Raw genomic sequence first — 14,283 nt, forward strand, 5'->3', positions numbered from 1 at the left:
ATTCTCTGACACATTTCAAGTCTCTGCTTTTCCAATTCCGCATTTGGGTATGTCATCCACCTCTATTCTTGTGTTTGGTTGTTCTTTAACCTAGCTTCGTAAGCTCTCATCAGTGCGTCAAATGGTTCGTGTACTTTGTCGACTAGCACTAATCCCCCTGAGCTTAAGCTCGTTGTTTCTTTGATACTCTTTTGTTTCGTTCTTTTCGGGCTCATCTCTCGTTTCCCGTTTTGACTCTCAAGTTTTTCTAATCTATCTTTAGTTCGCTTTAGTTCCTCAGCTAGAATAGAGTCTTCACGTTCTTTTCTCAACTTCATGCGTGCTTTTCTAGCTTTCCATGTGTTTCTCTGACTCCGTGGTCCTTGACTAACCACTTCAGTCGCTAACTTTCCATTCTCAGGTTCTCTAGTGGTTTTCTTAGCTTGAGCTCAAGTAACAACTTTCGTTGGTATCAGAGTTTCATTTTCGGACCCACTGCTGGTAGGAATAGTTTCTAGCATATTCAATGTCGTCTTTTGCACTTTGTTTGGATTCTTTGAACAATCCTCAATGAAGTGAGTAACCCCGCACTCAGTGCAATAAGCATTAATTCTAATGATTTCCGTATGTGGACAAACATTCATCAGATGGTCACCTCCACACTTGTAACAGGGTCCTAGTGCTGGTCTTGGTCCCACTTGATTCGTCCTTTGTGGATAGGATGGTCTTTGTCCCGTTAACCCTCCACGAGCTATGAACATCAATGTTCTTGCGTCCAAATTGTATCTCTCTTCATCAGAAGCACTTGTAACTGTTGGTGTTCCAACATTCCCAATCATGCCCCATGGTTCTGGTTGTTTGGGTTCTTCTGGTGGGTAATACACAGTTGGAAACATGTGTGCACCAGATTCTTCATAATAGGCTTGAACAGGCACTAAGGATTTTTCTTCCTGATTCTCTAAGGTTGGTGCATATCTAATGTCCACTGGTCTTGCTCCTGGTAAAGGTGGTTGTTGTCCCAATACCGGTTGCGGTCTTTCTATCCGCATAGGTCCTGGTACATTTCCCGTTGGGTATCGAGGTACTGGATGTACCTGCGGTGGTGCTAATTGAGCAGGAGGTGCATACTGACGCTCCCTTACATACCCTTTGTTGTAATAGCACTCCTCTATTGGGTGGTTTGTCCATTTTTGTTCAATAGCACACCATTTCAGTGGTTTTGGCAATGGTTTTTGGTATGGTGCCATCCTTTTTAGAGCATCTTCTATCATTTGCTCTACATTTGGCATGGTTTTTGTTTGAACATTATTTTTAGTGGTAGTCTCTCTCGCTACGGAGGAAGAGCTACTGGATGCAAAATCTGTATCCGCTGACACCTCTCCATAAACCGTACAGTTATCCACTAAGTACAATGCTTCTCTCGTTACTTGCTCGAAACTTGTACAAGATTTCAAGTGCAAGTCCTTCTTGAGAGTGTCATTTCTCAATCCTTCAATAAAGAGAACAGATAGTCTGTCATCTTGTGGTCGTTCACGTACTGGACATCTCTCAATGTATTGTTTGAAGCGAAGTGAATCTTCCTTCACTTTTTCGTGTTCTCTCTGTTTAAAAGCATATATTTGTGAGACCGTATTGTGCTTAATCCCTCGTTTTGAGAATTCCTCAGTAAACTCTCTTAGAAAATGGTCAATGTCATGGAATCCCCCTCTGTTCAGTGGTTGAAACCATGTCAATGCCGTACCTTCTAGAGTAAGACCAAATCCCTCGTATTGTGTATGGAAATCTGTTATCTGCTTAGCTCTTAATACTTGCTTAAAGAGTGACATATGTGCATACGGATCTCCTGAACCACCATACTTCTTTGGCATACACTTGGCTACTTGAGATGGTCTCATACGTCTATGGTCTGCTACCAATCTCATTGCTCCTGTGTCCCGGCTAAAGCTTTCTCTAGCATCATGGACTTCATGGGTTACCCTTGTCAGTTCCCCTGCCCTGAGTCTACTACTAGGAGGTAAATGTGATGGTTCCGCTTCGAACCTTGGACTTGGAGTGGTATATGTGGGGATTGGAACTGCACTACCTCGATTCGTATCCATTGACTCTCTGGAATGTAATGATCCCATTGGTCCGGGCTTTGAGTACTGAGGTTGACTGAAAGAGTCAGCAGCCTGAATTCTTTGTCCTCCTGTTGTCATTGGGTTTTGCACTCCATTTGTTGGTGCTGGTCTTTGTGAGCTAGAAGTAACATAATACTGATGTAGTGGTCCCCCAAAGTATGTATATCCTTCTAATTCTTTCTTGCCCATTGTTGAGTATTGCCTCCCATACTTGTCATAAGCGGCAATTTTCACTTCCGATCCCTCTGTGTAGGTAAAGACATAAAGTCTTTTTTGGTCTGTCAACTCTCCAGTGTAGGGTTCTTCACATCTATAATAGAGATCTTGCTCCCCATTATTATATTTGTATAGCCCCACATAGATATTATCACTGTTGATCCTCGTAGTTTCATTCTCTCTTCTTAACCTCGCATCAGGGAAGTTCATTATTGGTGCTTTCTCCTCAAGTTCTTCATCTACTTTGGCTTTGGTGCCCATCAATCCCCACTTGTCCACAATGTTAGGGTTTAGGACTACCAAATACATGGTACCCTCGTCATCTAGATATCTATCTCCGCTATAGCTCACAGGCACTAAGTCCTTGAACTCAATAGGTCTATCTTCTATCTTTAAACAATAGCGGTCCATTCCATCTTTGTAGATCTTGGCACCTTGCTCATTGTCGTACTGGTATTTTATGAACAATAGCTTCATTGTGGCGGAAGGGTTTGATGGTCCTGCTGCCATATTTTCTCTGTTGTTCAGGTTCAAGTGTTCCAAGTGTTCGGTGAAAATCTCGTAAGATCTCTCCGAAGAAGTATCAAAAACACTTCCTTCAAAGATCGCCTCTAATGGTTGCACCCAACTTTGGTTTACACTTCCCTCGGTTGATATGACACTTGCTTGTTCCCCTTGTTTTGGTTGGTTATTCTGGAGATTCCTGCCCGATCTCAAATTCATCAATTCCCCTAAAGGACTTTAATTTTTCCGTCTCGGCAATTTCTTTTCCCAAGTTTTTGTGGTCAGAATTGATCCAAACTAATTGATACTTGGTCAATTGTTTAATCTTGTCAATTGGACAACTTCTGTTTCGTCAAGTGAGAATTTTGTTACAGTTATGCTGAAAAAGACATTATACGCGTATGATGTCTTTTTTCACAGATTTGGACTATTTTGGTTATGCTCACTCTCAGTAGCCCCCTTATGCTCTGTCCACTCACAAAATTCAATTTGAACTCTGTTTGAGCAAGTTATGGCTAATTTAGGCTTTTCTTGGCAATTTTCCGCTTTTGACTTGTTTTGGGTCAATTGTGATCCAAATGGGATGAAACTTGAAATATAACCTCTAGACAGCTATTACAATGGATCTGTGTTGGCAAAGTATCAAAATATGTCCAAAATTAGGTCATGTCTTTTTCATCAATTTGAGTCAAGACTTGATATTTATGCTTTCTATAGTGTTTGCAACAATCTTGTCAGGTCAGATATAAAAAATAAGCAGTGGATGTGCTAAAAGACATTATACGCGTATGATGTCTTTTGTCCCAGATTTTGACTATTCTTGTTTTTTAAGCCTTCTCCAATGTTTATAATTGAGTTTCAAGTGTTTTTGTCAGGTTTGAATGTAAAAACAAGATCTGAATCCAAAATTTCCTATTCTTTGCGTTTCTTGAACTCCGACTTGTCTTTTTGGGTTTCTTTGAGTGTTAATGCTCTTGTTTTAAGTTGAAATTAGGGTATAACCCCCCTTTCGAACACTCTGGTAAAGTCAAAATTTCTGTTTTGGTCTCTGTTTGGTCATTTAGACATCATATGCGTATGATGTCTAAAGTTGCAGATTTCCAGTTTTTTGGCACAGAATCCTTCCTAAAGCTTTCTCAAGTGCTCAGCAACTCCCAGATACACAGAAAATTTCTCTGACTTTTGTTTATTGCAAGTTTCACTACTAACTCGACGGTTTAGTGATCTAACATGCAATCAACCATATCAAGCAAATACTCCAATGATTACTAGCTCTAGATCAGGATCAAATGAAGTCCTATCTAAGCTATTCCTAATCATAAAATGGGTTTGGTAATTGTGATTTTAAACAGATCCACTGCCACTCACGGACTAGCAAATTCTTCTTCTATCAACAACTACTCAACACCAACAAAACAACAAACAAATCTAAGCTAAACTAAAAATACTGTCAACACGGAAGACCCAGGAATGCCCCACTTCCTAGTATCTCTCGAGATCTTCGGAGTCCACCACTCCTAGATCGTTTCTAACTAAAGTATACAAAGTAGTTTATACGACTCACCTCGTAGGATTAGTCTAAGGTCACCTACTTAGGGCTCTCGTCCCCGGCAATAGCGCCAAATGTTAAGGCGGTTACGCCGCTAGCGGAAGCTAAATAGCGAGAACTCAACCAACAACAGAATTTTTCAGACGAGGACGGAGCTTGACCCGCAGGCGCATGGAAACAACTATGTGGGTGTCAAATCACCTACTCGACCTTCTAATGACAATCACTACTAAGGAAATCAAATCTAAGTTCTAAAATACGCAAGTGACTGAAATCCGTACTACGAACGAATGCTATACGAAACAAGGTCTAGAATCATTGAATCGATCTCAAGCTCAAGGGGAAGTCTATACACTAGGTAAGAACAACACCCTAAAGACTTGAACTGCAAACTCAACCTATAACCACTCCGTGCGATAAACACGTATAAAGACAGGCCGAAATATACAGGTGACCGAAACTTGACCCCGATGGTACTAATGTGTAGCTCTACTCGTTGTGGTTCTATAGATATGCTGCACGCTCAATTCCGACACACGAGTTGGAAGAAAACTCACACCGAAGCTCGTAGGAACTTACCACACATACAAGCCGATAGCGCGCACTCTTGGTATCTGTGCGTAGCTCTCGCCGTTGCTAACAAAATGGCGGTGTCGCTTCTCCAATGGCAGCTCCATAGCTTGCGTAGCAAGTAGATAAGACTCTCTCTCTCTCTCTCTCTCTCTCTCTCTCTCTCTCTCTCTCTCTCTCTCTCTCTCTGACACAGTCACGGCGCTCAAAAACTCACTTTGATTAATGATCTCCCCCTTAGGTTACAAAAACTTTGGCTTATATACCTCAACGTTGGAGGTGAGAACATCTCTAACTAATTACATGAGCAAGTGAAATTACTTCGGGATTACAAGCTGGAAACTCAATTGAGTCCCGTTACTTAATGAATGGCTCAAATCAAAATTAATGTCGGAAAGAAATTTATTACAATCAATGGTTACAAAATGATGAGTGTGAGCAAAAATGTGGGTGTGATCCTCTGCTGGCTCAACAGAAAGTTTCTTGGGGATCCATTTTAGTTCCAACTTGATGGATCTAGCTTTCTTGACATAATGGTTGGTGGCCTCTTTTGAAGTCACTTTTATTGGTTTCCATTATTGGGTTGGCTTCAATTGTTGTGATGTCTCTTTTGGAAAATGTAGATGGCTTGTTTGGCTTTGAAGAAGACACTTAGAAAGCCACAATTGTGTGTTCCCCTCATAGTAGCCCTGTACTTGGATGAGATTTTCTAGGACAATCTACTCCTAGTATGCCTTTGATTCTTCTCTCTTGCCTAGGATCCAAAGTAGGTGGCTCTTTCCCTTACTAATATTCGACATACCAATTGTGTGTATTGGTTTCACTCGCGAGGTTGATGGTCTTTTTTCTTGGCTTTGATCTCCTTTTCTTGCGCCTTTGTTGTTGCATTCTTTGTTGTCTCCTTTGAGCTCCATGTGTTGGAAGATTTGTTGTGGAAGGCACTTTATATGTTGTGAACTCTGGCTTTGGTAACCATTACTCATTGTTTCCTTGGTTATAGCCTTGTGCTTCCAATGACCGTTGAGTAGAAAACCATCCACTTAAATGTGCACTTTATACTGCTTGGTGTTCTACCCACTTTGTTATTATCATCCTTGCATAGTCTTCGTTCATCTAGCATATGTTTTGGCACTAAGACTTGTTGTGGTTGTCATCTTTGTTGGTTCTTTGTGATGGGCATTTTGGCTGATAGATTTTACCTTGTGGCTTATTATGAGACTCCTTCTCTGATGAGCCTTTGGTTGTTGATGAAGAACTTGTGAATGACTCCTTAATGAGCTTATGTGGAGCTTGAGGTATGATGGTTGATTCCACTTTAGATTTGCCTTTTTCTTGGTAAGTTGGAGTGGCCATGGAAGATTGAAACTTCCCCCTTCCTCATTCTTGTGTTGGCTAACAAGCCTTTCCCACTTCAATGCCAACATGCTTAGAATGGTCTTCAGTAGTGATCATTACCTTTGTCATCACAAGCTTCTTGAAAGTGACCTTCTTTGTCGGTGGTTTTAATTCTGCTATGGGAGTTACCATGGCCTTTGAAGCAACTTCCTGAAGAGACCAAAATTCTCGAACTAATTTGGACTGTTTTGTACTTATTTTTCTAGTAAGGGTTACAAAATTAACCTTCATCTTGTATTTGTTGACCTTTTTGTGATCTTGGTAATCTGTGTGACACATCTAATACTAACCCAAAGTGGAATCTTCGGCTATTCTACAAGGGTTAGCAACTTGAAAAGTACAATAGATGGACTGTAGTTGTATTCTAACTTTCAAGGTTATAGACCCTAAGAATTCTCTATCTTCTAGCTCTAGAGGAGTTAGAGTCTACTTCCATAATGCTTCCCAAACTTTATAGGACACTAAGATCTGATTCCTCTTAGGATATACGTTTGTAGACACAAACACAATTGTGTTTTCAAACACAAGAGTGATATTTATATGTGAGTGTTTGGTTCATTGATCTGTCTATCTTCTGCAACCTTTGTGATAGGCAACACTGGTGCTGATGGCCCTAGTCTTTGCATGGTCAAAACTTGGTGAAACACTTAGTGATACTCTAGCATGAGACATAGAAGAAGGATCTCCCCCCTTCCTAGACTGCTCAATACTCTTAGGGATTTGTAGCATCTCATATTCATTGCCATAGTTATCCAAAAGTGTTAGCTTCCCATTCCCATGATTAAATCGAGGTAAAGTCAGCATGGGTGGATCAACATCTTGGTGTGCCTTTTTAACAACTTGGTAAAAGTTCCCCCTCTCATCCTCATACTCGTAAAAGTACAGAGAAATTTTGAATACCAATTGTATTCAACATTTCAGTATTGTGGCTTGATTGTTTGATGAGATCTCTGCAAGTTTTTTTGGCCGCAACATTGTTGTCTACAAGACATTGCCAATTTTTCTTTCTTTATCATTATTCTGCAAAGAAACATGTTGTCTCTCTTGCATCTTGAGAATCCTACTTGTGTTGGGATTGTGGTCCATTTCATAGTACTCTTGTCAATAGAGAAATTATCATCAGAGCCAATATCATTAGAATCTAGATAGACTCTCATGATTCATATGGGGATAATGTCATAGCCATCTAGGTCACATAATTGAATTGGCTTTGGCAAAGCGCAAACATCCAAAGCGGCTAAGGCATGGATACATTCTTAGGGATCTAGTTGGTGCTCAAGAAAGGGTAATGGCATATGCATGGCATCCATTGCACACCTCTCACACTCAGACCTATTAAGCTGAAAGCTCTTGTTGAAAGCACCACATATCCATAGGTCCAGTCTATCCTTTCACATGGAATCCTTTGAATCCTCTGTAGAACCCGAGTCAACAAACTCTTGCACTAGTGATTTGGAGACATATGTGTAATTGTAAATTCTTGAGACTGACCCTCATGATTGTACTTCTAGATCATCTTGAATTGTCTCATAAAAGGTATTCCCAAAATCATCTCATAGTTCATGGTCTTGCAAAATTTCACTATGGCAAACATATGCTCCTACTTGATACCACAAGATTCCACAATGACGTGCTCTAACAGTCCCATAGGATTTTCAAGAGTTCCATTTTCTAGTTGCACATTCATTCTCGTACTTCTTAAAGCTGGTGCTCCCCATGCTTTCCATATGGCTTTTGTTGCTATAATAACCCCTACCCCACTATCTAGAATAGCTACAGATTTCACTTTGTTAATTTGTAATGACAGCATAGTATTTCCCTCATCTCCCTCGTATGTTTCCACTTTGTTGATAAGCACTGGTGTCTAGGAATATTCTGAGGCTCAAGCTAGGAGCGGGAACCCAAGCCCAAGAACACCAATCAAAGATGTGTGTGTAGTAAATATGTGATGATCACTCAAAATCCCAAAGAAAGACAAATAAATGCTGAGAATTTGCTGCGATTCGGTCACTATCAAGAAATGTGTAGGATGTAGGTCTTAAACAAGCTTCACTACTTTCTTTCCCTGAAATGAGTTATGATTAATCACAAATGACTATGCAAAATCACTTAAGCACCCGTTTGTATTGTATATGGTATCAAATGAGAGGAAGGTGATTGTTATAATTGAAATTGACAGTGTAAGATAGACAATCAAGACAAGATGTAGATGTAAATTTTTCGTGTGTAACACTTTATTTATAACACTTGTAAAGCATCAAAAATGTCCATGAAACAAAATAGCAAAGAAAGAGAGTCTTATCTCGTGGACGATAATGCATTGACGTCACCAATGTCATGGATGCTTGTTGAAGATGAGGCGAAGAAAGGATACCTCATAACTTTCAAGATATAATGCTTCAATTTTATTCAAATTACAATGTGCACACGGGAAGTTTGCTTATAGGTGCCTATGTGATGGTGTATGTGTGAAAGTGTAAAAGCAAAATTCAATCTAGACCTCTAGAATCTTCTCTTTGCTTGCTTCTTGGAGCTATGAAAGCTTTTGTCTTTGAACTCGGACGTAAGCACTCTTGCTTAATGGAACACCGGGAACAAGTTCTTGTAAAACCTTATGGTTCTTCTTCTTGAATTTGTGTTCTTGATGGCGTGGGCAAAAAAAGTAGCAAATGAGTGCTCTAACTTCTCTCTCTCTCTCTCTCTCTCTCTCTCTCTCTCTCTTGCAAGGCAACACCCTCTTCTTGTGTGTGATAATAGTGGAGTGTTTACTCCCACGCTCACTATCTATGTGTATGCCAGGTAGCGGCAAAGTGCTCTCTCTCCTCAAAGCAAAGCACAGTAGAAAATTTCTTTCTTGTGTGTGCAAGCAAAGAAAAGCATGCAATGTATATTCATATGCTCACACCTTCTCAAGGGCCACCGACGGCCCAAAAATCTGCGACTCTTTCTCACTCTTCTACACATGTGCGCATGTCTGTTCATGGCTGGCGCCTCTTCATTTTCTCAAAAGATACCATCTTTTTATTAAAGAATAAACTTCATTCTTAATTATAGCTTTTAGCCTACAATCACACACATGATGTCGATCCCCTCTTGTTTAATGGATGTGTGCCTCATTATCTGCTCAACCTCAGGGTCTGGTTCACCATAGAATGTATACTTGACCATATTTTTCCTCTACAAAGGCTTCCAAGATACCTTTCTCGATTTTTCTAGGTACGTGAGTGCATACATGATATTTAAATCAAATGCTACACAACATATCTACGTCTTGAGTTAATTATGTGAACTGTATGCACACACACACACACACACATATATTGAATGTAGGAGCGCAAAAAAAACATGTAACAGTGACGTCCTATGGGGAAACTAGCTTGCTAGTGTGAACCTAGAATCTCTGGTTAAGACTGGTGCTTTATCCATTAGGCTATAGGACCATGAGAAAATGTGTAAGATCAGTAATGAGGAAGGTAAAATCAAAGAGGTAGATCAAATGATGGGTCAAAGAAAGTACTAAACCTTTCCACAAAGAAGGATGGGCACACTCAACGTTTTACATTTTGCACATGTCCCAAGGGTCACTTAAAAGGAAGCTAAGAGGAGGGACCAAAGCATAGTTGTCATAGCGTACAAATACGGCATCGGGGGATATGTGTTCACTAAGTGAGCCGGGCAGGCGTCGGGCCTCTGGCTGTGGGAGGTGTGAAAGAGAGAGAACAAGAGACAATGACAGCTCTGCCAATCACTGCAATCATCAATTAATTGAATATTACTTTGAGTACAATTTATCCTTAGCCAAGGCGGGCTGTTAACAACGTCGTCACTTGGATCATCTGCTAACCAGGAGTTTAAGCTCCCGCTTTACAGTATTAACTGGGCCGTTAACAACATCGGGGCTTAACAATTATTTAATCAATCTCTAGTCGATGACGATGATGGTAACTCCCTCATGTCGCTTCATCTGCTTCGATTGCTCGTGGATCCTGCAGTCTTCAATTCAGTTCACTGCCTCGATCATCAAGCTTCAATTATTATCGAATATTTCGCAGCTTCTGGCTCCTTATGCTTCGCACTGGCTTAATTGCCACTCGCAGGCTTTGACTTCCTCCTGCTCTTCAATTGCTAGCCAAAACTTTATCCCTTGCTTGGTTGCCTCGACTTACTCCTTTGCTTGCCTCAACTAGGTTTGTCATGTGCTTCTTCTGCTCCGACCGAGCTCACCTTCTCAAGCTTGATTTTGATTACCTTATGTTTCCCGCCTTAATTGCTTCGGAAAAAATTCAATCTCCTTCTCTATTTTTGTTCTCCTTGCTTTCTTCCTTGCTCGACGCCCTTCTCCTTCTCCCTTTTCTCCTCAACGCCAGAGAGAGATATGAGAGAGAGCGGGAGAGAAAAGCTTTTCCTTCTCTAGGGCTCCGGCTCCACCTCCCCCTCCTCCGTTGTCTCTTCCTTCGCTTATTGCCCTCTCTTCTCTTTTTTTTCTCTCGTCTTGCCTTCTACATCTCTTTTGGTTGATGCCCTACTATTTTTTCCCCACCACGCAGTCACGGCGCCGTGACTGACGTGGCGCAGGAAAACGCTCTTGATGACGTGGCAGCCCGACCATCGAGGTGCCCTGTTCCGCACGTGAGTGCTACCGAAAAGGGGCGTCAGAGCATGGAGAGTAATGTTCGCTTCATGCTCGCCTCCGTCTGAGGTCCGTGCAGGACGCCGCATGTCATTCCCCCCTGCGCAGCTGCCGCTCGCGCTGCCTGTAGCCATCTACTTCCTTTCCCTCGTTTGCTTACACACTACTTAAGCCCTATTGAATTTGGGCGGCCATTCCTTTTAGGTTATGGGCTTGATTGCCTTTGAGCGGCCCTTAGTCACTTTGGCAGGCAACCTTTGGCCATGCCCTTCAATTGGGCGGCCTTCAGATTGGAGGCGGACGGCCACTTGCTATTAGTTATGGGCCTTGGCCTTTGAGTTTCATAAATTGGGCGGCCAATATAGTTTTATGGGTTGTGGGCGGCCCTTAAAGGGTACCCCATTTGGCATGGATAGCTTCACTTTATTTGGCATGCGGCATTGATCAAAGCTTTGATCCGTAAAAACAAGGCGTTATATTTGGCATACACATCATGCTTTCGTAAAGGCGCCATAGTTGGTATACGCATCGGCCAAATCATTGTTCAGAGTGACATACCAGCCAAAGCAGCCCTTGACTGACAATATCATCCGGATTCCAAAATTCATCCTGCTCAGCTGTGCCCGCAGCTGACACCGGCCTCAAGCCATATTATCTCATGAGCCCAAACTCGGTCTGACGATCCATTAATTCCTTTAGACTTCTCAAACTGCATAGAGCGCATACAAACCCCGCTGAGGTTGTAAAAATCCCAGATGGCACTCCGATCGAGCGGACCGAACTGGTACGGAGCCGGCCCCCGGTGAATCTTTAACGGCTAATATCTTGGTGATCGGGACTCCGATCAGTAATCTAAAAAGACCGACGTGCTCTACGAAGTGAGCACTTCAGGCACGTGAATTCATTTCAATTCTGTCACCTCAGCTGCAATTGCCCAATCTGGTACGGATCTGCAATCGGCTTGAACTTTAAACTGCCATAACTTCTTCACCGTAGCTCCAATCGATAAGTTGTAAAGACAGGCCGATAGAGCACTTCAAGCACTACAGTTCTAGATCATAAACTCCCATCTATGCTCACTTCAAGAATAATCATTTTTGGCATCATTAAAGCATATGTTGGCCCTTTTAAGCCGCATCTGGAACCCTGTCAAGCTCAAGTTTGCCTTACTGTGTCTGCACATGGAATGGCCGTCAAGTCCTTTACTTCAAGTTCTGTTAGCAGAACCAACTCAATAGATGTGAAGATACTTCATCAATTATCGAAACAAGTCAACTGGAAGCCAGCCATGTAATCTTATTGACTACATAACCGAAAACTCTTATGACTTAGCATAGATCTAGAAAACAAAATCTTGTACCATGCAACCTGCTACAACAGATAACTGGTACTCTTCAAATCAGCAACTTGCACTTTAGTAGCCCCTGGGATCAAACAGGAACCTAATCATCTGTCCCAGTGGGAGCATTCCTTTAAAAAATTTGTACCATCCTCCAGGATCATAGGGAATATACAATAATTTCCAATCATTACAGCATAAACATATATTAGCCCACAAATCTTCATACAAACCGCCTGGATCATATGGCATATAAGACAATTGCCCAGGACCATGCATATATTTGTCACCTCCTGGGTCAAAATCTAGCTCAAAATCCCCTACATCATAGGGTAACATCAAATCCCATATAGCATCAGGTAGCATCAGATACTGCCATATTTCCTGTGCAACTGGCTCATCCAATTCTCGATCATAAATCACAGGTAAAAGCATTTGTAGTGCACCTTCACTCTCACTAGTATTGGAATCCCAATCATGCATATCTGAATACATCAAGTCTCTGGTAAAATCCTCTTCATTAGGCTCAAAAGATGCATCTGAAAACAATCCTCTATCTCGTAGAGGCTCAAAATCAAGTAGTGCATCATCTAACAACTGCATAAGGTCATCATCTACTGCATCTGAACAAACTGGCTCATGCATGAATCTGGATTGATTAGTATCCTTAGCATCTGTGTTTGAGAACCCTTCTAAAGCATCATCCAGTAAGAACATAAGGTCTAGGTCCACCGCTTGAGAAGGTTCCTCAATCCTGCACATCTCAGGTTGCTGCAATAAACAAGGATTTACACATATGACATGCATACTAAACGCATCTGCGGTAAATTGCTCTTCAAGTCTTTCACCCTCAGCTAGATATCTTTGCACTTCTGTAGCACAAAGTTCAGCATGCACATTGAAAATTTTATCTACTTCCCTGTTTGTATCATCGGCACAATGAAACCAATCATATTCATCAACAAGAGATTGCACTTCACTATGCACCCCCTCTGAATCAGCAGCATCAAGGTCATGATCATTCTGCCATAGTGTGAGCCCTCTGTCACAAATTCCTAATAGAGAAGAGGTTTTCTCCCTCTCTAATTCACCGTCATCAAATTCAAGATCAGTTTGCCAGATCGATAGCTCTAGGTCACACAAACTTTTCAAAGAAGGAGTCTGCACCCCCTCTGATTCATTATCATCACATTCAAGACCAATTTTCCACTTTTGTAGCTGTGCTTCCCAAAAGCTTGCCAATGAAGGAGTCTGTACCCCCTCTGAATCAACATTTTGCAGATCTTCAAGCACATACTCTTGCTTAGCCAAGTCCTCAAAATCTGGTACATCCAAATTTGGTAAATCTGGTATATCAAAAGCCATGGTCCTGCTGCTCTCAATAGCAGCCCTGCTTGGACCTATGACATCTGTATCATTAATCAGCTCTTTGGCAAAACCTATACCAGTATCACTAATCACCTCTATGGTAGAATCTGTACCAGAAAAATTTTGCTCTAATTCTAGTTCAGTAGAAAAAGTATCAGTTGTGCCTGAATCTTTCCGCATGTCTACATGAATAGATTGCACTCATTCACTTGCACATCTTCCTGAGCTTTAGCCAATTCATTATCTTGATCCCAAGATTTGTTTTCTTCCTGTACTACAGGTATATGTTCATTGAAAAATTTACCCTGTGTAGTTTGAGGCTGTAGAGACTCACCCTCAAGGACTTCTACTTTATGCACAACATCTACAAAACCCAATTTTGCATACACACCTTCAACTATGTCTTCATCATTAGCTTGCAAAAAAGTAGCATCCTGCACAATAAACTCATCAATCAAAGCTTCTAACTTTGATCGTATTTGTCCTCGAATAGATGCGTAATCTGGTAGACTTGAACTCTGTTCTTGATAGCATTCATACTGCTCATAATGTACTTGCACAATAGCTTCTTTGAAATACTCCCAGTCATCATTGCAAGCTTTGATAACTTCTT

General features: G+C 41.4%; 1 pseudogene; it reads right to left on the bottom strand.

Annotated features, from left to right (window-relative positions):
- Positions 1 to 6,376: 6,376 nt before the first annotated feature.
- On the bottom strand, positions 6,377 to 13,850 carry LOC147458402 (uncharacterized; annotated as a pseudogene).
- Between the last annotated feature and the right edge of the window lie 433 nt (positions 13,851 to 14,283).

This window comes from Adiantum capillus-veneris, chromosome 5, assembly GCF_014529385.1.
Source record: "Adiantum capillus-veneris isolate H3 chromosome 5, ASM1452938v2, whole genome shotgun sequence".
NCBI classification, from domain to species: Eukaryota; Viridiplantae; Streptophyta; class Polypodiopsida; order Polypodiales; family Pteridaceae; genus Adiantum; species Adiantum capillus-veneris.